Source organism: Acanthopagrus latus, chromosome 19 (genome assembly GCF_904848185.1).
Source record: "Acanthopagrus latus isolate v.2019 chromosome 19, fAcaLat1.1, whole genome shotgun sequence".
In the NCBI taxonomy this organism is placed as follows: domain Eukaryota; kingdom Metazoa; phylum Chordata; class Actinopteri; order Spariformes; family Sparidae; genus Acanthopagrus; species Acanthopagrus latus.
In genome coordinates this window covers 4571887-4597487 of record NC_051057.1, presented here as the reverse complement: position 1 = coordinate 4597487, position 25601 = coordinate 4571887, and the positions used below count along the sequence as shown (strand labels likewise).

The following is a 25601-nucleotide window of genomic DNA, read 5'->3' as shown; positions in this document are numbered from 1 at the left end:
AGAGTTTGTCACTTCCTGGAAAACGATAAATGGGTTGCACACTAACTTTGCATCCATCTTTGTTTTTATGACACTGCCTTGGATACATCAAAAGGACACCAGCAAAGCTGACTAGGCCTCAAGGACTGCTATACAAAAACATGGCTTTTCAACTGACAGCTATACTTGTTGCTAAAGTAACTGCTAATTACTGCTAACCTGCAGCCTCTGAATGAATACCTCCAGACAGGGGCCATAGGCAGCCTCTGAGGGCAATGGATGACTGTTACAGAACCAAGGAGTTTTCCTGATGGATTTATACCTTGTCTGCTTGATGAAGTTATCACTTACTAGATCTGAATGTACAATTAGCTACTGTTGCATAGATGATGGTCCTGTTTGCTGAGCCCCAGGATGCCAGGAGCCAAACCAGCAAGAAAACAACCTCCTTGATGCTGTATTGTTCCATTCCTGTCTGTTTCACTGAAAGCTTTTAAATAAAAAAAATGTATAAATAAAATAAAAAAATAAAATATATATATATATATATATATATATATATATATATATATATATATATATATATATATATATATATATATATATCGTGGACGTGCCTCCCTAGCCAATTGCTTTGACATAAAACAAGTTATTATGCTGAAGCAAACAGCAACCCACTAGCTGTACAATGGGAATCTCAAGTCTGCTGGCTTGACTCCTGCACACACTGCTGCTACATTCCAGCTGCAGGTTTGAAACCAGATCCAGACCAGCTGCCACGATATGTGGTGTGTTCTCAACTGTGCCTCTGAGCAAGGCATTGTAGACATACAGTCACTGCTTGAGACAACTATATTAAAAGGTGAAAAGACATAAGCCTTTTTTTTCTGCTACAACATGGCTCAAACACAGAGTGAGATCACTTAACCAAAGTGCTCTGCAGGCATCGTCATAGCCTAAGGATATTCTTGTACAGTTGCGAGGCTGTGACAGAGCAGTCTGCTGGAAGGCGCCGTGGATTTGAACTCAACCAGACAGCACAAGTGAAAATTGGCAATTTCAATGTCCAAATCTGTCTGCCTCCAACTACACTAACTTTATTACTTTAAGTGTTTGGCAAGTGCAGTGGAGTGTTCACTGTCCAAGGACGATGTGGCAGTAAACTAGCTACAGGGCAGTTTAATATCCCTACATTGCCACTCAGTGGATCTATTATTATGAGAGGTCACATGGACAGAGTGCGAAAGGAAAAGCTGACCTCACTTGAGTCATACAAGGGGGTATACGAGGTCACCCACTGGACAGTGGGTGGGATCCATATAGTGGAAATTTTGACTATGAGCAGAATAGAATAAAATAGAATAGAATAGAATAGAATAGAATAGAATAGAATAGAATAGAATAGAATATGACATTAAGCCTCACAGTCACTCAATATTACTCGTTAAACAGCTGCAGGAATCTGACTGGTCTGATCTGAAGAGCTTCAGTGATCTTATTCATGTCTGGAAATACAATGCAGTACTTTTTAAACACACGTCAAGACAACATGGATGAATGAGCTTTTTCAAATCAGGTATTTAAAAAAAGTCCAAAATAATTTTTTGTATTTGCACTATCCTCCCTTTTATCTGTTGCTGCTCATAGTGGGATTTAAAATAAAGCCACACAAATACAGACTCAAATGAGTGTATTGTGTAGTATGTATTGTATTGTATACTATGTAAGCAGACAGGCTCTACATGGTCTTGAAGAACAAACTGTTCAGTGGCCTGAGCCCGTAGCCACTGTGAGGAGAGTACACCTCTGATGTCATTTTCTAAGAGAGGGGTGGAACACTTCCTCTAAACACTCAGCTCGTTCACTTACTGCATGTGAGTGTGTGTGTGTGTACGCTGGCTCGATCTGCTGCTTGAATGAGTTTCTGACTGTGTGGCTGTTGCTCCCAATATATCTCAATACTCTCAATGTCACAGAGACATTTCTAAATAAAATACTGAAACAATTAATATTTAAGTCTGCAGGCAATGTAGTGAAAAGTGAATCTGAAATAACTGACACAAGTCATGATTAACATTGATTCAATAATAAATGAATTGATTAAATACTAAACAATCTGGATTCTTTTTCACAAAACTTCATACTGTGCGTTTGTACTTGAGGCCAGTTCCCCTTCCTTCTGCAGCCACACGTCTGTTTTTTGTTCCAGCTGATTTACAGAGACAGCTGACGAGGGACTTTTAGCCCAAGCTCAGTCTCTCTCTCTCCCTCTCCCTTTCTCTCTGATATACACACACACACACACACACACGCATGCACACACACACAGAGGAAGAGAGAGAGAGAGACACAGGACCTGCTGGTACACACCCTGATGGATTCAATTACAAACTGGATCTTTTTATTCCGACACTTGGATGGAACAACTACCCCGGTGTAACCTCATTAAAAGTGTTAACACTGGATTCTCTCATGTTTTCTTAGGGCTTAACACTTCATCCACCTTGGTGTCACACTGCATTACTGAATGAAAAAAGAGAAGTATTATTTTAATGTTTAAAAAATAACCCTGTTGATGAATAATGATTACTGCACATCAATTGAACAAAGCCAACACTTCTGACTAATTACCACTGTTTTCAAACCACATGAACTCAAGACAGTAAAATAGATGCTTTCTGCCTGCAACTTGAATATAGCTGAATTTAAGTGCTGTTAAAGCAGCAATCTACATTACTCATGCTCTTTACAGGGCTTTTATTTCTAGTTAAAATGGTAGGTGAACATTATTTAAGTAGCTCAGAAAGAAATATGTTTATATCAGACTTAAAAGATGGACTTTCTTTTTGAGGATGTAGAGTGAGGATGCAGTGCAGGAGTTATTAACACTTGTAAAAGCCTTGTAACTAAATCCCCCATTGACATACAGTAACTGCGTAACTGCAAAGTGACACAACTAGAGTAGAGAAGCAACATTAAGGTGAATAATCAATTAGTCAATCAGCAGAAAAGCAATCAGCATCTGTTCTGGGAATGGAAAGATCACAGGGTATCCCACAGAGAGGCTGCTGGGCCCAGTGACAAGTATATTTTAATGGCTGTTTACATGAAAACATTCTCACTTTGTTGTGGACTGTCATCCTCCACACGCTCCTGCTTGACCAGTTTGGAACACACTGGTCCGTTGTGCGTAATGATATCTCTCGGCATGATCTAGAGTGACTGTCCTGGTATCCAAATAGCTCATTCTAGGAGTTTGTCGTTTCCTGTCTGTCAGGCACACCTGTCTGTCTTCAGGGAATCTGAAGTTTCCCAGCTTCAGCTGCAGTCACGCCCTGCCTGCACACCTGAGGGGAACTACTTCAAAGACGCACAGTGCTTCTGTCTATGTGTGTGTTAGAGAGACTACATGAACCAGAGATACTTCTATGAAAAGTGCTGCACATGTCTCTCCCAAGGTTAGTTTACATGAGAGCAGCGAGGTGAGAGACTGTTATGTGATACCTGTTCACACCCTGTAAATCACTCTAAGTACGCCCACAGGGGATCCTGCAACCTGCCATGCTGAGGTGTCATACCATAAAATCTCCTAACAAGACACTCTGGTGTAAATGGTAAGAATCACTGGACTGCTGACACAAAGTGCATACACTAATTATCAATGAAAGCTCAAACTTTATTCACATATTGCTCAAAGCTGCCCAAATATAATGGAATTAAATGTTTATTTAACTGTAGGATATGTAACAATTATCTAACTGATGGTGTCAGACAACAAAATCCTAAATCCCTCATGATGACCACATCATACTCTCGTGCATGTGTGTGTCCGAGGGGCACCCTGTCCAGCTGCCATTGCACTAATCTGACAGAGATGCTATCCGTGAAATTCCTAGCGGGCCATTCAGTCTATTTCACCCAGGCAAACAATCACAGCACTTTGTCAACACACACACACACACACACACACACACACACACACACACACACACACACACACACACACACACACCAACTTTTTTGTAAAGGTATTTGCCCATTAAACAACACTTGGTTTCTGAGAAGGTTTTAACAAAATCTCTAATATAGTTCTGTATCAGGCTCAAAGCAATGATAAGCAGGCTGGTTGTTGGTTTTAAACCTACAAAAATAACGTGATATAGGCTGAGTTCTATTTAGAGCTATTAACTGCTAGAACAAATTAAACTACAGTACTTAGTTTCATAAGTTTCTCAGCACGAAATGATTCTACACGTAGTTCCAACAAGGCAATCTGGCTGGTCAACTAAACGTGTGCAAAGATCAGCATGACAGCCAACTAAAAATATCGGGTGAATTAAGGACATGGATAAAATCCTTTTTCAATGAGTACCGACTTTTGGACTTTACACCGCTCAGTTGTTGTAAATGTTTGGATTACATAGAAAACCGCTCAGCTTGGATGAAAGACACTCCTGCATCCTCCACTAGCTGTGCTAGTGAGCAGGGCGTAAGCACTGCTAGCTCAACACTCAGCAGGGACTAGAAATAATCTCTGTAGCTGGGTCGGCCCATTGGCTGGCTTATTAAAGTTTCACTACATACAAGTTTACTGACACTTGCAAAAAGGGTTCTTTGTGTTTTATTACAAGAGCTCACTACCCAACAACATGTACGTACAACTCTCATTATATCTTCTATTTTGTTGGTAAGCCCTTTATACTCCAATATAACATACAATGGTGTTTGTTTTCGTTCTGCGGTAAAAGAGCAGGTAATCTTTTAAACTTGAGGTATTTTGTTCCATACATCCTCATATTCTGTCCCAGTGTAGCGTTATCACACCTCAGCCTTCGGCAAATTCACAGCTTGTGTTAACAGCATTTCTGTTTACGGAGAGCTGTAAAAACCTGCAAGACGAAAATGTGGAGCTGCTTCCAGCCAGTCAAATATTGCCATGAGGAAGCACTGTACGGAATGTAACTCAATGTTACAATCTATCTTTTGAATTAAGTTTCTAGCAAAATACTATGTGATAAGGTTGCAGAAGACAAATGTATTAGTTCCTTTAATATTTCATTTGAAAAATGTCACAGAGTTACAACCATACGCAAATAAAAAATGGCAAATATCCAGAGATCACTACAATTCAGCACATAATGCTACACCTTTGATTATGTAGTGTCTACTGATAAAAGAGTAAAACAGCGTACCTCAATACAAAGTGACACACTTCTTTGATTTCATATTTCGACATTTTAGCCCACAAGTGAGGCAGTTCGTGATTGGGCATGGGAACATACTGAACCTTTCTCTCTACCCCCCCACCTGTCACACACACACACACACACACACACAGTGATGTTTTTCAGAAACTGCTTGTAGTGATGGTACATTGGTGGGGAGGAAGACAGGCAAAGTATGAAACAGAGACAGCCCCATGGGCCTCTGGTTTGTTATTGAATACAGGGAGTGGCCGAAAGTCACAGCAAGGTGTGTCCGTGTGTGTGTGTCCGTGTGTGTGTGTGTGTGTGTGTGTGTGTGTGTGTGTGTGTGTGTGTGTGTGTGTGTGTGTGTGTGTGTGTGTACGTGTGCGTGTGTAGGGGGGTTGCTAATTAGTCTCTGGAGGTGTACAGGTACAGTTTGCGATCCTCAATCACCTGCTATGTTCAGGCACTGGAGAAGTGCGTGTGTCTGTTGCTGTGTCTCAGTTCAGGGTCTGCATCCATCAAAAGCTGCATTTGAAGGCCAATTATGTCACAAAGCCACATGAAGGCTGTCCCAATCTGAAGGCTCCTAGAAATGCAGTCTTCTTTTCCCTCTTTCGAACTGAAACACAGCTGAACTGAGACACAGCATTTGTGAGTCAGCAGCACCTGTGAATGTTAAACAGGTACAGTTGGAGAGTGAAGAACAGAACAGTTTTGTTTCTGTTGTAGAAAATGTAATTGTATTTTGAATGCAGGAAACAATGTCCAAAAGACAACACTCTCAATAAAACTACTTGTTTTGTCAAGGAAAACTAGGATTAAACTTTCCATCAAAATTTTAAAACTACATCCAATCGGGTGCCAAAGTGCAGGATGGAGGAGCAAAACATCAACAGCATGAATTCAGACTTAATAAACACTGATGTGCCATTGTTCATTTGAGTGTCACTTGGACACGCAACCAAAAGCAGTATTATTCCTACACATCAGGGAATCAAAGAGCTGCCACACAAAGGCTCAGCATGCAGATGGACACAAAAAGACAAGGGTCACACACACACACAAATACAAAATGGAAAATATGTTCTCAGTGAACCGTAATCTCAGATGAAGCCTGAACAAACACACCTACCTGTGATGGTTGAGTAACTGATAAAACATTCATGTCATGAAAGGGGTCAGAAGAGAGAGGACACACACATTTTTAGAACCTTGTTACATAAAAATGGATGGCAGCCTGGCAAAAGTGTGTGATGTTTTAAGAGCAGAAAAGCACTAAAGCCCATGATGCTCTCAGGGATAATTAAACAGGAAATTTAACAAAAGGTCAAACGGGCTGTTGTCTGCAAAGGGGGTACCAATTTCACTTTATTTCTTACTTTGAGCCAATTGCAACAATGTGTTCAGTGACTTAGAGCCCTTATAATGCTGTATATGCATGAAACTCACTCAAAGGCTATATTGTCAAAAATACGTATTCACTAGGGCTGTCAATATAATGCATTCATTTTGTTTAAATCAATTATAGAAAAAATAATGTGTTAAAAAAGGTAGATTAATCATGCTCATTGACGCCCCTTGACCAACAGCTTTGAAAACATTATGGAGGAAGAAGACTAAAGCCCCTTTGTGCATTTAATGTGGCGAGGAATTTTGGTATCATTGGAGTACTTCGAGCTTGAAATATGACCTCCTTTTCAACATAAGAATGTCCATTTATTAATGTATTTACGCATCGGCCAAAATACATTTGCTCTGAAATGAACTTTTAAATGGTTACAGCGGTAACCAATGCTTAACAGCCCTAGTATTCGCACAACACTACAGTGCTTACATTGCCCCGACTACTGTGGGGCAACTCCAACCATCAAAGTTACATCCAGTAAAAGGGCTCGTGTTTGCCACATCCCTTTTGTTATATACGAATATCCTTTTTGTAACCAGAAACTCAGTTTCATTCCGGAGAAGCCTCTCTCAACTTGTGAGAGTTGTTTCCTCATCTAGATTTTCAAAATCAGTGAAATATTCAGCCATGACATTGGAGACAATTTCATGCTGGCAGTTCCGCCAGACTCCTTTCTCCTACACTGTATCACATTTCCTTCCTGCAACAACTCAACTCGTGCAAGATTTCAGAGCTAATTGTGTTTTTAGTTGCAAAAAGGAGCCTACTATTCAATATAAATGTTTATCTCCAGAGGAATTATTCCCATAATGTTGTCAAGTATCAAAAAACCCACCAGCCTCAGGCTATTAGTAGCAAAAACAATCATTGTTATTGGACGGGATTCAGACAGATGTTGTTCCTCCATGTATTACATTTCAGACATTGAAGCCATGGCATGGCCATGAGTCGAGGCAATGCACTGGACAACTCCCAAAACTTTAAGTATGAATCATGTACACAACAAAATCTGTACATTTAGGTTTAAAAATATCAAAATTTCCCTCTGAATATTTCTTACTGAATGTCACACGCAACATTTAGATGGAATGCTAATAAGGTAGCAGCACCTGGGTTGATAATATACATGTATCAGAGCTGGTCTAAGACACTGAAAAGTCAAATATAGGAAGGAACTAATGTGGTCATTATGTGGTCATCTCCGGCTGGGCTGCCGCATAACATTCCCTCTCTCACACACACATACTCACACACCAACACCCACACACACACACACACTCTTTGACAAACTGAAACCTCAAATTTCACTTTGCCATCAATCCTGTCCTCCGGATGCAACACCATCAGATGATGCTGATGTGACTTGGACCAAAATAGTCTGATAACGCACCACAGCCCTGAAAGTGTGTGTTCATACACTGGCTATATATGACATTTGCTTAATACATCCATAAATGTCATCATTCATATGTAGACAGCACAAATAGTTGTGTAGAAACTGATGACAGGTCGTTCAGATGCAGTTTTTGGTCTTTTACAACAGAGTGAGTGCACTTATGTATGTCAGATCATTATATAATAGCATAGCTCTTATGCAAGATATCCAACAGATAGTACATAATGAATCATATGCCATATGCAGATGAATAATGCAGAGGCCTTGTTGGTCTGTAAGGGCTTTCCCATGTTACTGGCAAAAGCACTAAAATGTTTGCTGTCATTAAATCTGTGTGTGTGTGTGTGAGTGAGTGAGAGAGTGAGAGAGGGATAGAAAAGTACAAAGAGTTCTGCTTTCCTAATCAATGGTGATGTAAAACCATGACGGCCTCCAAAACCTGTCAACTAGCCAGCAGCAGAGGAGAGGAGGAGAGGAGAATAAAGGATGGCTGTATTGATCCTCTAGCGGGAAGACATAGATGTGGAGGGGGCTTGACGGGGAAAGAAGCAAGTCATGGGTAAGGACGTGTAATGTGAGAACGATGGGGCACATTTTCAGAGACAGGGTAAACAACTATATGGTATTTTGGGGAATACTACAAAGAAATATAAAGATAAAAGGGTTGGGTGCCGTTCATATTTGAACCGGTCCTGAAATCAGTACCTTGAATTCAGTAGGTTACCCAACGTTGAGATATAAAAAAAGATACAAGCTTAGATTTGGTTCAATTTGATTATGCATCAATCTCTAGTTGGCTGTTTGGAAGTTGAAAAATGTCTGAAAACATGAAAAAACTTTCTTTGATTGCAAACCTCAGCTGACAGAGAAAAAAACAGGGTGCTACTCTGCAGAGTTTTAACCGTCACATGTCAAGTTCACCACAAAATGTAAAGCAATGCAACTAACATCCTGCACACATTTCCCTTTTCTGCCTCTTTTTTCAGCATCAAGCCTTAAGTGATTTTGTATAATGCTCATACTGCTCACTGGTGTTTTGTTTGTTCTCCTAAATTCGGAGTTAATGTTACACCCTTAGTTGGACCCTCAAATTAAAGCATGAGCTTTTTTTCTGTTCATTTACTACCAACACTGAAACTGTGACATCACATCCTTTTGAACAGCTGAAACTTGGGCCCTCTTCCTCTTTTGAGGACGCTAACTCCTGTAATATAGTTCCCCCCATGCAATAATAACAAAGCATGTATGTTCTCTCCTGCCACACTAGTTGACTGTTATGTTGCAGCCATACAGACAGAGAAGGGTAGAGTAAGAGTGAGTGTGTGTGTGTGTGTGTGTGTGTGTGTGTGTGTGTGTGTGTGTGTGTGTGTGTGTTTGTGCCCTACCGCTCTCACATCAACACAGTGCCTTGATGGAGCTCACAGTGGGCCTGTTTGAGGGCTAAGTGAAAGGACTAGTGTTTGACCGTGTGTGTGTGTGTGTGTGTGTGTGTGTGTGTGCGTGCGTGCGTGCGTGCGTGCGTGCGTGCGTGCGTGCGTGCGTGTGTGTGTGTGTGTGCGCGCGTGTGTGTGTGACAGAGCTGTCTACTGGTCCTAACAGAATTAAACAGGATTCTCGGGACATGTTTGCATAATTCAGCACTTGCTGCAGCCCATTAGCGTGCACGTTAATGAGCAGAGAGACAGACAGGTAGTGATACACACAGCCTCCATCATGGTCCTGCTTAATCTGCTGTCCTTCTTCCCCTCCTTTTGGAAACGACACACAGCTATGAGTGAATGAATTCCCTGTATGTCCCTGTGGTCTCGCCTACACACCCTCTGAAACACACACACACACACACACACACACATGCACATACACACAGTATTTCTTTGTGAACTATGCTCTATTGTTGCAGAGCGAGGCTGAACACATCGCAATGGAATGCGAAGCAGCATGGACCCACACTCACAGACAGACAGACACACAGAGGTCAAACTCTAATCCCAAAACAAACATGGTCACACACAGGTAGTGGGCACACACTCATCCAGAGCTATGACATGTCAGAGGGTTTCTAGTGTGTGTATACACACTGCTCACTCTGCTGGATCAGTGGATTCTATAAGACAACAAAAGTCCTTCTCTGCCTGTGACTCACAGACTTCACCATGAACTTTAAATACCTCACATTCCTAATTGTGGTTCATAGCGATATGGGTTCAGTTCCATTTGTCACAAGTCACATCTCCATTCCTACTTATAATACTATAAAGAAATAGATAAATTGAATATAGATAAATATTCACAAGTAAATAAACAACTAATTGTACCAGGGAGCTTGTTAATATGGGTTCGAAGATTCATTCTTAAAGCAGGAGGGCCTGGGTCTCCCCAGGAGAGTGATTCACAGTAGGCCAGAGCTTCAAGGAAAATCAACAGGTCTTCCTATATATTTCTCTCTTTTATCAATATTCAAAATATTATGTTTTGACAGACATCACACTTTACATTAACTTGAAATATATACTTTAAATAACACTTGTGCCATAGAATTCAATAACCCTTATGAGCAAATGTTTATGGTACAATAAATGTTATTCCTTGAAGGCAATGCACCGCTGAAACCTGCTCACACATGTAACCTCAACTTCAACTAAGCAGCTGGCAATGAAGAAAAAGTTAGTTATCACTATATCAACATTATTCTGCTGTAAACATGGTTATATTTAAGAAATGGTATGGTCACTTTTCTATATTGCTATAGAAAACCCTATCCTAACCCTATATTGCTTTCTATATTGGGAATATTGCTTAAGGACTGGGAACCTTTGGGGGAATTAAGTCAGATCATTTCCACAGCAGGGAACTCTAAAGTAAGTTTCAGGAAAATATCTAGTGCCCAAGATGTTCCTGCTTAGGATTTACTACTTTCTAAACATACAGGTGGGGCTTACTGATTGGTCGAGTACTCTCAGCATGTTATTTCAGCAAATTGACAACTGACACAAGACCTGTTGGTATCTCTGTATTTTTACATCCACTGTTGTCTCAGTTTTTGTTTTTCATCTAAACTGTCTGTGTCAGTCTAACCACTTTCCTATGGTTGTCCTTTTCTTTGTGTTTAGTCTCTTTGATGACATACGAGATGGGTCCCTCCAGCCGGTCCTTTAAGACAGAATTACACCATCCCTGAGGAAGACGCTCAACAACTAAAATGTATTTCCTCCTTAAAGCTATCGAAAGCTCTGGAACTGAAATTCTGAAATTCTTGCCTGACATCTCACATTCTCTGACTTTCCTTGTCCAAAACACCTCCTGACCCTCCATCTACATGTCAATCCATCTGTGCGACGTCCAGCTCACCCTGCTGTATAATTCTCAGCAGGGCTGATTGGCAGCTCTAAAGCCTGCTTGCTGACACACTGGTCCAGCTGCTACTGTTGAGAGGGGAAGGATTACAGCGGCCGGTTCATGCTGTACCATCCCATTCTTCCTCTCCGCTCTCTATCCCTCCATCATTTCATTCATTCAATCTGCTGTTGTCACGCAATCTTAGACTTTACCCATCCAGCACCGCGCACACACACACTACTCATCGATGTACGTGTTCACACACACTAACACGCACGGTGAAATCTGTGGCTGTTTGGCTGCAATTGGTATACAGCCATATGAAATCCCCAATGATGTTAAGGTTGGTTGTTGAAAGTGAACATTTCATCATTTCCTATCATCCCCCACATATTGTTTTTTTGCTATTTTGGGAGCTGCACGTCCTGTTGTCACTCACTCAAGACAGCACACTCAAGCCCCCACAAAGAGCATCAGGCCTTGAAGTCAGTTTTTGTCGTGGCCAAGCCATGTAATTATATGTGATGCACTGGGGACTTTTTCACCAAAAGCTAATATTGTGAATGACGCATCCTTAAAACGATTATAAAAGCCTCAATGCCCCCGTGAAATGACTCATTTTACTGTCGGAATTTGGGCAATTCAGTCCTATACAATTTGGTGAGTCCAGAAGAGTTGCCCGATTACATAGGAAGCAACCACAATTCTGATTAACCATTAATTATTTTGGTCATTAATCATACAAAAACACAAATATCTTGGGATGACTTTAGCTCAAATACAAGGATTTGCCGCTTTTCTCTTGTCTTTGCTCATTGGATACCTTGCAGTTTTGGACATTATGTTGGAAAAAGCTTGAATTTGAAGACATCACTGTGTGCCTCAGAAAACTGGAAAGGACACAGACAAATCCATTAATTGATTTTTCAGAAAAACAATCATTAATTGCAGGCCAAATGGCTTTGCATCCCCATAGCAGCATCTGTGCACTGTATATAATGGATGGTTTATTGACTCAAAATAAAATCGACAAGCAATAAATAATTCACTGAAACAAGAAGGTGAATGTGGAATGAAAAGGAGGGCAACATTTTTTCCCTCCCTCTGATGAAAGGTTTTTTGGGTTTCATACAGCATAGAAAAAATGAGTTTGCAAAGACTCAGTGGGCTGTGACTTGACTCAAAGTGGTTCTTAACAAGCCCAGACAACATTTAAAGACAACAAATTATTTGAGGCTGAGAGGCACACACTGTTGACAAGAGTCATTTGGGCTGGGGACAGAACTGAACAACAGGCCAAAGCCAGACCTTCCCTCTGATCGTATGCAAAACGCCAAGCTCATCTGCCAACAGACTTGGCTTTCACAACATAAATATGCTTTGATGATTCAGTTAGCGACACTTCTGACAACAGCAGAGAAAAGACAAAGGGTGCTACACTGAGGTTTAACTGATGCTTTGTTTCAAACCAGCTGAATCACAGCCAGTTGGGTTCAGTTGATTTATTGCTCTGCAACACAGTCATCAATGAATCACCAGATTTTACAGCCACATTGATTTTACAGTAAACAACACAAAATGTTTCACAGATTCATTGCACGGTCAATACTGATGGAAGGCATTACTGGCAGTGCTGTGGGCTATTTAGCACTGTGTGAGGCATTGGTGGTATTGACCACTTTGGATCATAAATGCTCTTCATGGGTCAAGCTCTCACTTATTACATGGCAGTCAACAATTAATAAGCTTTCACCACAGCGAGAACATATGTAAACTGAACATTTTCAACAGCATAATCAGGGAAGGCTACATTTCATAACAAGCACCGCCACTTCACACAGTGACTGGCCAGTAAAGAGGATAGCCATTATTTCAGTTGGCTGATATCATTGGCTGATATTGGCCTATCAGAGATAAATATATGGGTATAGGCATATTGTATATGCTGTTAGATATGGGCCCATATGAAAAGTTCTCATTAACTTGTCTGCCTTCGTTACATGTCTTTGTCACAAGTGCCTGATAACCACATTTGAGGAAGTACTGCAAAACCTGTGTATCAGCTTACGTATTGGTATCAGAATTTTTTTTATTATCCCATATCAGTATTGGTATTGGGTTTGAAGAAGTCAGGAGATGAACACTTTTGACTCTGTCCATCTCAACAACTGGCTTTTCACCCTGCCTTTGAGTGTGGCAATTTGGATAAGTTTAAAACACTTTTTCCTCAGGATAGCACTAATTCCTTTCATGCATATCCATATATCAAAACCCCACCAAAGCAATCTGGGCCACAAAGCATAACCTTGCTGCACCTTAACAACTAACTCCCAAACTTCCAAACATCCAAGCTTCAACACAATGTAAGGAGGAGACAGGAGCTGAGGGATCAATAAATGGGTTTATGTCTGAAACTTATTCAAGAACTGGTGAGGATGAGCTGCGAAGGAAACTAATCCTGTCGAAAAGAGTTGAATCAATGTATTGGGTTTGTGGATAGCTTAGACAAAAGTGAGGCAGCATCATTATAAAGCAGCCCCTGTCCCAGACTGAACTACCCTCAGCAGCAGCTTTGTTTGGCAGCACAGGAGCAAATGAATGATGGATTTCCTTCCTGCTTCCTGATTCCTAGACAGAGGCTGGGATGAAGTAGCCTCATGACCTTGAAGAGAGTATCCTGCTACATTCAGGATGACCCTGACTGTGGAGCACAGATCAGTTTTCCGGCACCCCAGCTCTAACCGTGACCTGGATAACTCTCAAGTTAGCTTCAACCTACAAGGTCACATCTTGCAAAATGGATATTCTCAGACATATTCTAGGATGAACTATGGCTCATGTCATGGTTAGTAGACATTAGGAACCACAGCAGATTGTATGCAGTTGAAGTATCTGGTGCAGAGCAGGAAGGCAGGGAGTCAATGACTCTCAGTTCCAGTCAATTGACATTCCAAAGGCTGAGAGGAATTCAGGATCGCTACGACTGAGTAACTCTTGGAACCTGTCTGTTCATTTAAATACTTCCTCCCTTCCTTCCTTCCTTCCTTCCCCAGCTTCCTTCCCTCCACTCCTACTATCATCACTGTTTCCTTACTCGCCCTTTCCTTCCATTCTTTCTCCCTCCTTATGTCTCCATTAATTAATGTATGTTTATTCTATTTTTTCTAACAAATTCCCTTCTATTTCTATGCTACAATTAATTATCCTTATGTGTGTGAACAGTTTGATAATTTGAAGTGGGGATGGAACAGATCCCAATTATTACTGAAGCCCCTCAGCCTCAAAAAGTAACTTACATCATTTTTCTGGCAACTTTCCCATTCACTTGGCGCCAGAGAAGGTATTGCATGTGTTTTGTCTGTAGAGCTATAGTAATGAGTCAATTATCAAATTAGTCATTTGAAAGAAAATTAGTTTCCAACTATTTTGACTGTGATTAATTTCAGTCAAAATAGTGTGCTTGTTTCGGCAAATGCCTGCCATTTATGACAGTCTTTGGGTTTTGGACAGTTGGTTGGACAAAACAATCAACTTGAATACGTCACTCTGGGCTGTGAGAAACTGTGATGAGCAACTGTCATCTTTTCTGTTTGTTTGTTTGTTTGTTTGTTTGTTTGTTTGTTTCATTTTAAAGGCTAATGATTAATTGCTGTGGCCATGGTCCAAGCAAGGAGATCTGAAGTAGGAGGATGCCCCCATCATAAGACGTCTCTGGTTTTAGTCAGGTTATAATTTCCTCTCTGGGAACCTGGAAAGAACGATGACATTCTGATTCGCTTGCTCTGGTCCCTGGTTTGATAATTTATTTAAACAGAATGGCATTAAAAATAGACCCAAAAAATGCATTAATAATTCCTCTAAAGGTTGCAGAGCATTAGGCCATGACAAAGCAACTGGTGTGTGTGATCATCCAACAATTAATTAAAGATCAGACTACAGAGGACTGAATCTATGATCAAGCCAGTGATTCCACGGATAAATCAGATTTTCGGTATATGCCTTCATGATACATGGACAGCTAAACCTTTTTCTTCAGTTCCTGACCAACAGGATTTGTAGCGAAATTATTTTTTTTTTTTTGTACGAAAGACTTTCAAAGCTTCCCACAGGACACATTACAAAGCTTGAACATTATTTTGACATTAAATCCAACTGGTAGCCAGAGATCATGAGCATGTGCCTCCTGCTGCTTATCATAAGGGTTGAAATCTATTGTCTGTCATGTGGTTTGATAAGCTTTACATTGATTTCAACTTGTTGTTTTTTATACACAATGAGCAATCAAACGAGACATAAGGCTCGATATCAAAACTCAATACTATGTAAACTGTAAGTCAATGGTTAGGACACACTTTCTCATTCCATGTTTTTTCTTTTTTTAAATTATTTTCTACACTATCGGTGTTTCCCACACATTAATTTATCTGTGACGGTCAGCCACTATATCAACATTGGCTGCCATATATTGATTTTTTTATCTTTGGAGCTGCACATCCTGTTCTCACTCACTTAAGACAGCACACTCGTCAGTGAATAGCATTATGTTCTATACTCCAATACAGTGGATGGGAGTGTGGTTTTTAGTCCGCTGGTAAAACCAACAAAGAAGAGGAGGAGGACAATTTAACACAGCTAGCTTGACTGTAACAGCTGGCCTTGTCGTTGAGATCAAGCATTACATGTTTGTATTATTTAATTAAAGGAATTAAAGGAAGACAGAATATGTAATCAATCATCATCATGTAAAACACTTTGAAGGAATTGGCTAGGTGCACAACAATGGGTACAGAATTTCCAGGTGGTTTCTGATCATTTCTGGTTTATTCTGTATTACTGTTGTAGTTAGCCTGTAGTAGCCTTATGACATGAGTCTCTTGCGTGTGAGGGAGAAGTGTTTAACTTTACAGTGTCAAATAAAGAAATCATCATCTACATTGCTGTGTCCTTTGGTGTAGTAATTTGTCTAAATATAATTCTCAACTTAGCTTTCACCATTTTCCCATGAATCCTGAGGCCAAGTCTGAGTGGGTAGCTGGAATCAGAACCGGAAATGATCGGGCTGACCAGAGACCACCCGGAGATACTTTACCCATTGTTGTGCACCCACCGAATACCCAAATCCTAATTGGACTAAAGGTTTACCTTACTGGCTCATTTGTGACACATGGGTCCAATCCCAATCCTCCTCTGCTTTGAGCATTCACACCCAGTGGTAGGGTCCTGATCCTTGCTGGGATAGAGGGGTAGGGTGAAGTTTTAAATCTACATCATCTTCCAAATATAGATTTTTCAGAGGCACACTTTAAACTGAGGGCTATGAGAACGCCATGTTGGTTCAATGTCTTATGTCCTTTTTCTTTATAACAAACATTTCAATTGATGACTTGATTGGTAGTGTGGCGCTGTGAACAAATTACAAACTATCCATGCTTTTGTGATTACATCAGGATTGCCACAGTTACACAAGAGAAATCACTGCAGCTGACGACGGCATTTTGGAAAAGCTCAGTCGCGTCTGTAAACATAAAGGGCATTGACAACAACTGGTGAGGGTCTTGAAGGGTTGTTTCATTTCAGAGAGGCAGATTTCAACCATTACCCCTTGTAACTCTGTTCTGACGGGCAAGGGGGCACTCATCACTTTACTTTAAACATGATAATTAGCACAGAATATACAGTACTTGTATTACACCTGAACTAACCAATATAGTTCAAGGATTTGTATGGTTGCTATGGTTTTTATGCAGATGTTTTTATAGTGTGTCAACACAAAGGCCAGCAGGAAACATCTGAGAATTAAAACATAGACCACTAAATTAAAATATGGTATAGTTCTTAGTAGAGCTGCACCATATATCATTTGAGCATCGCCATGGCGATGTACATGTGCGTAATAGTCACATCGCAGGGCTTGCAATGTAGGAGGCAAATGAACTCATCTAATTTCACACACTGTGCATGCAGACTCTGCATGCACAGCGATCCACCAATCACATTAGTTCTAATTGTGCTGAAGCAGACCACGCCCCTGCACATGGGGTGAGTTGCAAGAGAAAAAGTAAGAGAAAATCCCCAAAAAGAAAAGCAATGCCAGTTATCTGGAATTATTTTGGCTACAAGAAGGATGATATTGACCAAACACGTGTTCTGTGTCGACAGTACCTTGCATCTGTTGCCACAACCTGAGGTAACACAACTAATTAGTTTGACTATTTACTCCGGTACCACACAGTTCAGTGCAACAAAAACAGCATAACATAAAGTGCTATTCAGGTTATCTATCTATCTATCTATCTATCTATCTATCTATCTATCTATCTATCTATCTATCTATATATATACACACACACACACACATTGCAGGGTAAAAATATCGCGCAGCCCTAGTTCTAAGACACACACTTACCATTTCCAATGCAAGTCAGATATGGCTGCCTGTTTACTAATGTTTGCATGTTTTAAGAGATGTTCTTATGTGCATGCAAATGTCCAACTGAAGCAAACTTTACCAGTTGATAAGGACAGACATTTCAAAGCAGACTGCTGTATTTTCGTTCACTTCTGGTTTCTATGGGCAACCAAATGACCAACCATCCCACCAACTCTACAATTACTCTCCCTAAACAAAGCCTTCTTTTAAGGTTAATGTCTGACATTAGACTTTGGCAAACATCCTTCAAGATCATTTATTTCTCTTGGAGTTGGGTAGTTTGTTATGCAGCTGGCCATGAGTGAGTGCCAAATATATGCACAGTTTTAATGAATGTCATGCAAATCAAGTGAGGAGTAAAGAGATTTTTACTTCAGTTCTGATCCGCTGGCTGCAGAATTCAGCAGCAGGCGATTGTTATGTCTGATTTCACCTTTGCAGAGTTTTTCCCAGAACCCAAAACTATGCACGACTATAAAACAACTGAGAGTGGTATTTAATACTGGCAAGAAGCTGCTGATCATTGAAAAAGGCCTGCTCAGGAAACACAGGGAAACGTTCAGCACACTGAGTCAGTTGGACTGTAGCAGAATGTGAAGATTTAGGCTGGTGTATTTATAAAACACTTAAGGATAAAACAGATGTTCCTCTTTTTTCCATCACTGGAATTATTTGTTCTTAGTGGCATCAGTCCTTCTGTGGTATTTCTATGAAATGGTTGCAGTAAATGCTTTTCAAGGTACTTTCGCATCGTATGTTACACAGCTGCCCCCACCAGAGCCGATGTATCCTTCAATCCTTCAGTATCTGTGCTGCTGTGCTGTAAAAGAAGCATTTTGTCTATACAGACAGCAGGGTAGCTCAGAGAGATCCAGCTATGAACAAACAAGAATTTCTCCATAGAGACGCTTTAGCTGTTCTTTTTATCAGCTCTGAGGACAGGTGGTGTGAGAGGGAGCGACCGCTGTGACCTGTTTGATAACTGTCAACCCCTCAGGCCTAATACCTGATCACTTTTGCGGGCTTATGGCAAAGCAACAACTGGACATTTTAGGGATGTGATTGGATCAGGTCCATAATGAATTCAGGGCCTTAGATCAGTCTCACCTCTTATTTCCCACTCAGTAATCTGGCTGGGGAAGGATTGCGAGTAATCTGGATAGACGGAGAGAGGGAGGGAGGGAGGGAGAGGGACAATCCTGTCTGCTCTGATTCCTCTTTTTATCACCAGTGACAAAATGCACTATGATGTACAAGAGCAGGTGTGAGCAGTTCATCACATTTAACATAAGGTACATAAGCATTTTCCAGAACTTCCACGTGCATCACAACCTCCTCATAAACAACACATGGCACAGTTGTAATAACTAAGCTAATGCCATCATTTCTGAGTCATTACAACTGAGGAGACTCCATGCGCTAATAAAGATTAGACTAGACCTGATGCAGCTGAAAGCTCTAAATGTAAATATTTGTCCCTGAGTGTGGAATCTTTGTTTCAAAGTTCAAGAATGACCTTCAAGCCTCATCATTCAATATTTAGATCTTGCAATCAAGATCTCATGTGGGTGAGAATCACAGAGTAACTCACAACACATTTCCCACAATCCAGTGCTTCTGTGGTAATTGATTAATTACAAGACAATTACAATATTTCACAATATCTGTCCAACTAATGAATACAAAATTAAGCATCTATTCACTGCACTGGGGTTTCAGTTTCACAGGATATGACATGAACTGAGATGAGATTTATAAAAAAAAATAAATAAATAAATAAATAAATAAAAGTCTCAGCTTAGTGGCTCTTTACCACACACACACACACACACACACACACACACACACACACACACACACAAGGACTGACTGCAACTTGTCCATGAGTTAAAATGTTTAACGGAAGGATGCAACCACGCCTCATTAAATTCTTTTCAACCTTCTTTTCAAAATGTGTGCAAGAGAGGGTAAGAGAGGGAATGACTGAAGGGCCTGCCAGCTGCTGAAGATATATGGTGATCAGAGCCAAAACACAGAGCCAGTGAGAATCTCTTTATATTGATTTGTCATATCAATCTAACTGCACCAACAAAGACTCACTACTACTAACATATTAGTTTAAGTGATATCAATGGAGTATTGATGAAGAGCATCATAGCACAGGGTTGGGTATATGGAGGACCATTTCAGTATGTAATAGAAACAAAGTACAGCACATGTAGCCCTCCACTGGGACTCTTAATGAATGGACATATACAACACACACACACACACACACACACACACACACACACACAGATTCATGCTAGCTTGCATAACTTTACTCCTCTCTGCTCTGCTGTGACTGTGCAACTTCACCGTGCGCACCCATGCTGCCTCAGGTGCTGTCGGGAATATCCGAAACACCATACTGAGTTGCACGTGAACGACGCCCCTTGATAGTACACCGGACGGGGAAAGTGAAAGTTCGTAGTCAGTGTTAGCAATGGGCCGCTTATGAAATTAGTTCAACAACGCCCTTTAGCTAATCATTCCTGGAACAGACAGAAACATTTCTACTGCGCATTCTGCCCAAGTACTTTTAGAGGGATTTTCCGAGGAGCACCTGAAGGCAGCATTATCCTAGCCCAGTCCACCGTCGCTGTGATGCGTGCTGTGAGATCACTCATCCAAAATCACCGTCACTTCACTGCTACACACTACAGCTGTCCGCCCACACTGACTCAGCACTGACAGCTATCAGTGCACGTTTCCACGCACAGCGACTCACACACAAAGTTGACATTTTTCACTAGACTCACCGTTAGTTGTCTGTTTTTTGACAGTTTGTCCGGAGTCTCCGAGCGTCGCTGTCACCACTACGATCCGCCCACCAAAGTGTGCACTCCGCTCAGACTAACATGCTCCTCCCCGGAGTAGCTCTGCTCCAATCCCAGTTTGAGGTTGGTGACTGGCTCTCAGTTTGACCAATTAAATCGACTCCAAGAGCTGAGTGACAATGATATCGTCCAACCAAAGCTTCCAGACGCTGGGCAGGGCCTTCGTCGTCACCAAATGTACTTTTGACAGACACCCCGTACATACAATGGAGAGGTTTGACTCCTTTTACGGGACGGTGCCGGTCCAATCGCGGGGAGGAACAGTTCCTGAATACGGCCACGGCCCAGGAAGACGCCCTGATACCGCCCAGACGACTGGAATGTCACCGGGATGACAGAAGTTTGATTCATTATTGAAGATACCGTCCGCTCAGAAACTAGGAATTCAGGGGTAAATGCACCGGTATAATAAACAGACCAGGGATTAGTAAGTGCCCTGAAGGAGTCGACCATTTACTTTTAATATTAAACGTGGCACTCCCAGCAGAAAGCACACACAGGTATTAAAGAAATTTTGAATTGTGTTTATTCCTCAGTTATTCTTTTGGGTTTAATGAATGTAGAAGCCTGAACTTGGTCAGATTGAATGTTCAACTGATACACTGAATAATATGTTCATGGATACTTTCTTATTTTCACCTGCGTCGACCTCTGTGATGGTACAGTTACAAAAACCTTGAAAATAAAGATCCGGGGTGGGAAAAACCAGCAGAAGCGGTGTGACAAATGGTCCACCCTCAGCAGGGCTACAGGTTTACAGTGACACCATGTGACAGGAATGGTCATCATCAGTTCATGGCTGCTGTGAGCCACTTTGTGTCCCTCCACAATCAGTCTGATGCGCAACCTTAGATACTGTCTGCTGTTATTAGTGGTCCTGGAAGTTTTTCAGGCCAAGGACCCTTTACTGCATAAAGCCTACTGTTGAAAAAAATGTAGTGGCATATTGAACTTGACATGTAATAGAAAAAGTAAACTTTGCTGGATATTTTATAAATGAGCTGTACATTTCCCTAAGCATAGACAACATATACAGCAATACCAACGTATTTGTGGTTGGCCACTATCAGCTAATTTTATGGGCTTACCGATATTGCTGATGTTAGCAGCGTTAGCCTCACTCTCTGCAGTTCCTCTGGTGGTTTTTGAGGTGGAAGCTGTCAGAGTCTCTTACCAATATCTTACAAAGCAGTGGTGCAATGTAGAAAGTATTTACTCAGGTACTGTACTCAGGTAAGATTTCGAGGTACATGAGTATTTCAGTTTTCTGTTATTTTATGAAACATTGTACTTTTTACTCTACATTCATTTGACAATTACAGTTACTAGTTACTTTGCAGAATACATGCCACAAAAGCCAAACCAGCATATTTGTAAATTAATTATTACATCAGCATTTGGATAAAAAAAAAAAAAAAAAAAAAGTTGCGTGCATACATTCATATAAATACATGCATAATTGTACTTTTGCTTTACGTTTATTGCCAGAAAATTAAAGGTCTACCTCGTAAAAAAAAAAAAAAAAAAACTTGGATTTTTTTGGATCAGTTTCCTTACAAAGTGGGTTACTTTTTGTATGTATACCTTTCACTTTCACTAAAGTAATATTTAAACACAATATCTCTATTGGCCACATTGGTTACAAAACAATCCATTGAGGCTCACAAGAATGTTCAATAATGTTCCAATAATATACAGTTACCTGGCTAGTTCGCCTGTCAGTGCCTAATTTCTTTAAATCATCATTTTATTAATTTGTCTTTGCTTTTAATATGTTGGTTTCATCAAGGCTTTAAAAAAGTTCCGAGAGTTACAGGGAATGTAAAACTCTGGGACCTTGGCATTTCACATGTTATCAAATCCAGCTGTTTATTGATTAATTAGTTAGATAGGGCTGTCCTAGGAGTTGTGCACCCCTGCTGATGACCCAGGCCCTTAACGCGCAAGTGACTTGCAATTCTTGAAGCTGTGCTTAACAAAGCACTAAAGTAAAAAACAAGTGACATTTTTTCAGAATCCTATAATAGACAATTTTATGGGCTTGCTCATCATCGGGGCACAGATGCATTCTTATATTCTGTTTGGAAAGGGATCATAGAATAAACAAATACAGTGCTGGTTCCTTACTTGACCTGTATTTTCCAGCAGCCTTTTTAGTATTAAGCACATTCATTTCATATGACATAATGCAGATGCAGATTTTTACTGGTTTTAATTCTTCTTCATCTTAGCTCAGCTTTTGAAAAAAAAAATTCAATCAACCGTCTAGAGTCTTTTGTTGCCATCTGTAATCTCGCATTATACAGGTTTATTTAAAATCGGTGAATCATCTCCCCTCACCTCTGGGGTTCCTTAGTGTTCCATCTTGCAATCTGCTTCCTGCCACTGGATCAGATAATCAGCAAATACAACTTTAATAACGCTGCTAGCAGCACTGAATGGGCCCTCGCGCCCCACATACATCCGGCTGTGGCACCATCGGAGGGCAGACACTGCCTTTGTCCACTAGACTAAGTATTTGTCATGTTGTAGTGTACGATGTGGAGAAAACATCCTGTAAATGTCATGTAAATTGGATGATGTTTGTCCTCAATGCAAATTGCTGAGATAGCGCTAAGTAAGATGTTTTGGTTGCTTTTACTCCATAAGGCTCTTGGTGCTACATTTCATTTGTATGAAAAGTGCTATATAAATAAAGTCTGACTGATGGATATGAGGCTGACTTCCCGTCTCCAGTGGGTGGCGCTATGGATATGACACAGTATTGATGCATAGACGTATTCAGGGCAAAACCCTTTATATGTGTGCGTACACAATTTGGTGTAGATGGGTGTAACCACCATAGAGGTCATAAATGTTTGTCTGTTTTAATATCCCTCTTTTTACCTGAGTGACAGTATGAGTGTGTGTGTGAGATTGGTTGCAGGTGTGTCTGTGATTGGAGGTTGTCCAAGGGAGCTGATTGGCTGCTGCCTTCGAACCAGAAGTTTAAAGGCTGACTCCACCCAGTTCCTGTGGGCTTTCCTCCTCTGCTGTCCAAGACTGCCAACATTTGTGATTGTGGACAAACTATGTTTAAAAACTATTACTATTTAAAAACGCTTTGCTGCTGGTGGTGCTTGGGGGACAGGAAGAGGGAAGTCTCATTTTCATTTTTTTCAGGGTTTCTTCTAGGCCCTGGTCATAACAATGGGGAAAAATGTGTTATATGATGTTATAAGGACTTTGAAACTGCACCGCCACGCCCAACCTTTTCCCTCACATTTAATGGGGTTAGGCTCTAGACTATTGTGTCCCATAAGGTGGCTATACAGTGTCGCTCTCCAATGTTTTTGATACTGAGACTATTTTGTGTCTTGGTGTTTCTGCTCCCGCTCTAATGCTTAGCTAACGTCAGCTGCAACCTGCTAACGCTGCAGTTTTGTGTTAGGTGAATACACAAATGAAAAAGTGCATGTTGCAGGTAATGTAATAAAAAAAAAAGAAAGAAAAAAAAAAGTGTTGTGCAGTGATATGTAGTGATTGTGAATGGGTTGTGTGTTCCTATACTAATGGCTTCCTCGTCACTCGCCAAGTTCTTGACTATGGATGGCCCTCACGTGAGGGACATGATGCAGGGATTACAACTGCTCTCTGCAAGTATTTAACCAGACTGTGCAGGTCGACCAGGATTGTGACGGACATTCTCCACGCCAACCAGGAACTGTTTGTGAAGCTGCCTTCCAGTAAGCACCTATGTCACATGTATACTTAATACTTACTTCAATGTTTAACTTTCATTTATCATCATAGTAACATCGTTGCATATATTGGTAGCTGTAAACACTCACAAAAACATTAGAAAACACATATGTGGGTTTGGTGCCTACCTGTACACTACACATATAAGGAGGAAGAAAAGTTTATTTATATTTGGTAAATGTTTGTATGTTGTGTATGTTGCAGTATTCATGCTTAGATGGTGCACTGACAGCGGAGGAGTGCTACAAGCACTGCCTACAGTCGGGACAGATGTGTGAGGACTGCTGTGCCTTGTGCAACACTGCAAGGCTGCAACTAAGAGGACAGTCCGGCTGCATAGGGAGATGATTGGGCAGTCGACTGGTGAGGTCAAACAGCTGCAGCCGAAGTTGGAGCCTGTTGCATCTGGTGAGCTATTCACACAGAAAACAATTGTTATTTTACAATATGGCAAAAAATAAGTATTCCAGATGTGTTGGTGTTAGCCATTAGTTACTTTTGTGTCATTTAAAGATGGAATCACATTTTTTAGTGATGTTGAACGGTAGCATGTGAGAGGTGGTTTTGTTTTGTAATCAAGAACTTAAACCTGGAGTCTGTAACTATGTTGTCATATTTGATAAAATTGTCATCATGATCTCCCGGTAGAATAGGATACAGATCAACTGTGAAAAAATCCACAGCGGTGAGATTTGAGACATCTAGTGTGTTTAGAGTGTATAGTTAGTGTATAGTATAGTCATTTTTTTGGTTTTGTGAGTCAAAACAATGAGGCGACTACTGAATTTATGAGCAAGCAGTGCAGCTGTTCTTTGAGCTGGAAGGAGGTGAGTTAGAGGTGCAGTCTGAGTCTTAGCCAGAGGGGCAGGAGTATGACGATGGAGTGGATGATCCATCTTTTGGAGGAGCTACTCGGAGGTCTGCACAGATGAAGGGACAGCGTGGCAGGCCCACCAGGTCCAGATCTCTGCTGTCTCAGGCAGCAGAGCCACTGATACTGTCCCAGTAGTAAGCAGGTTCCAGGATTGGAGAACATGAGGAGTCCCAAGTAGAGGCACTTTCCCCCTGCAGTCTAAAAGAGACAGAATCCCATTTTGTCTGTGCCACTTCCAGCCAAAGTGATGACAAGAGACAGCTTCTGATCCACATTTTGTAACATCCACCTCAGTGATCCCGAGGAGGATGTAAAAAATGACAGAAAGAAAGAAGGGAACACCAGGCCATGACAAACTGTTTAGAGTCAGGC

General features: G+C 40.9%; 1 protein-coding gene across 1 annotated transcript in view; it reads right to left on the bottom strand.

Moving 5' to 3' along the window:
- LOC119009118 (microtubule-associated protein 4) overlaps positions 1–20664 on the bottom strand; it is a 116337-nt gene extending 95673 nt beyond the window's left edge. The window contains exon 1 of the mRNA XM_037080139.1: positions 20537–20664. The gene's annotated coding sequence lies outside the window, so the exon portion shown is untranslated. The remainder of the gene's footprint in view (positions 1–20536) is intronic.
- Between the last annotated feature and the right edge of the window lie 4937 nt (positions 20665–25601).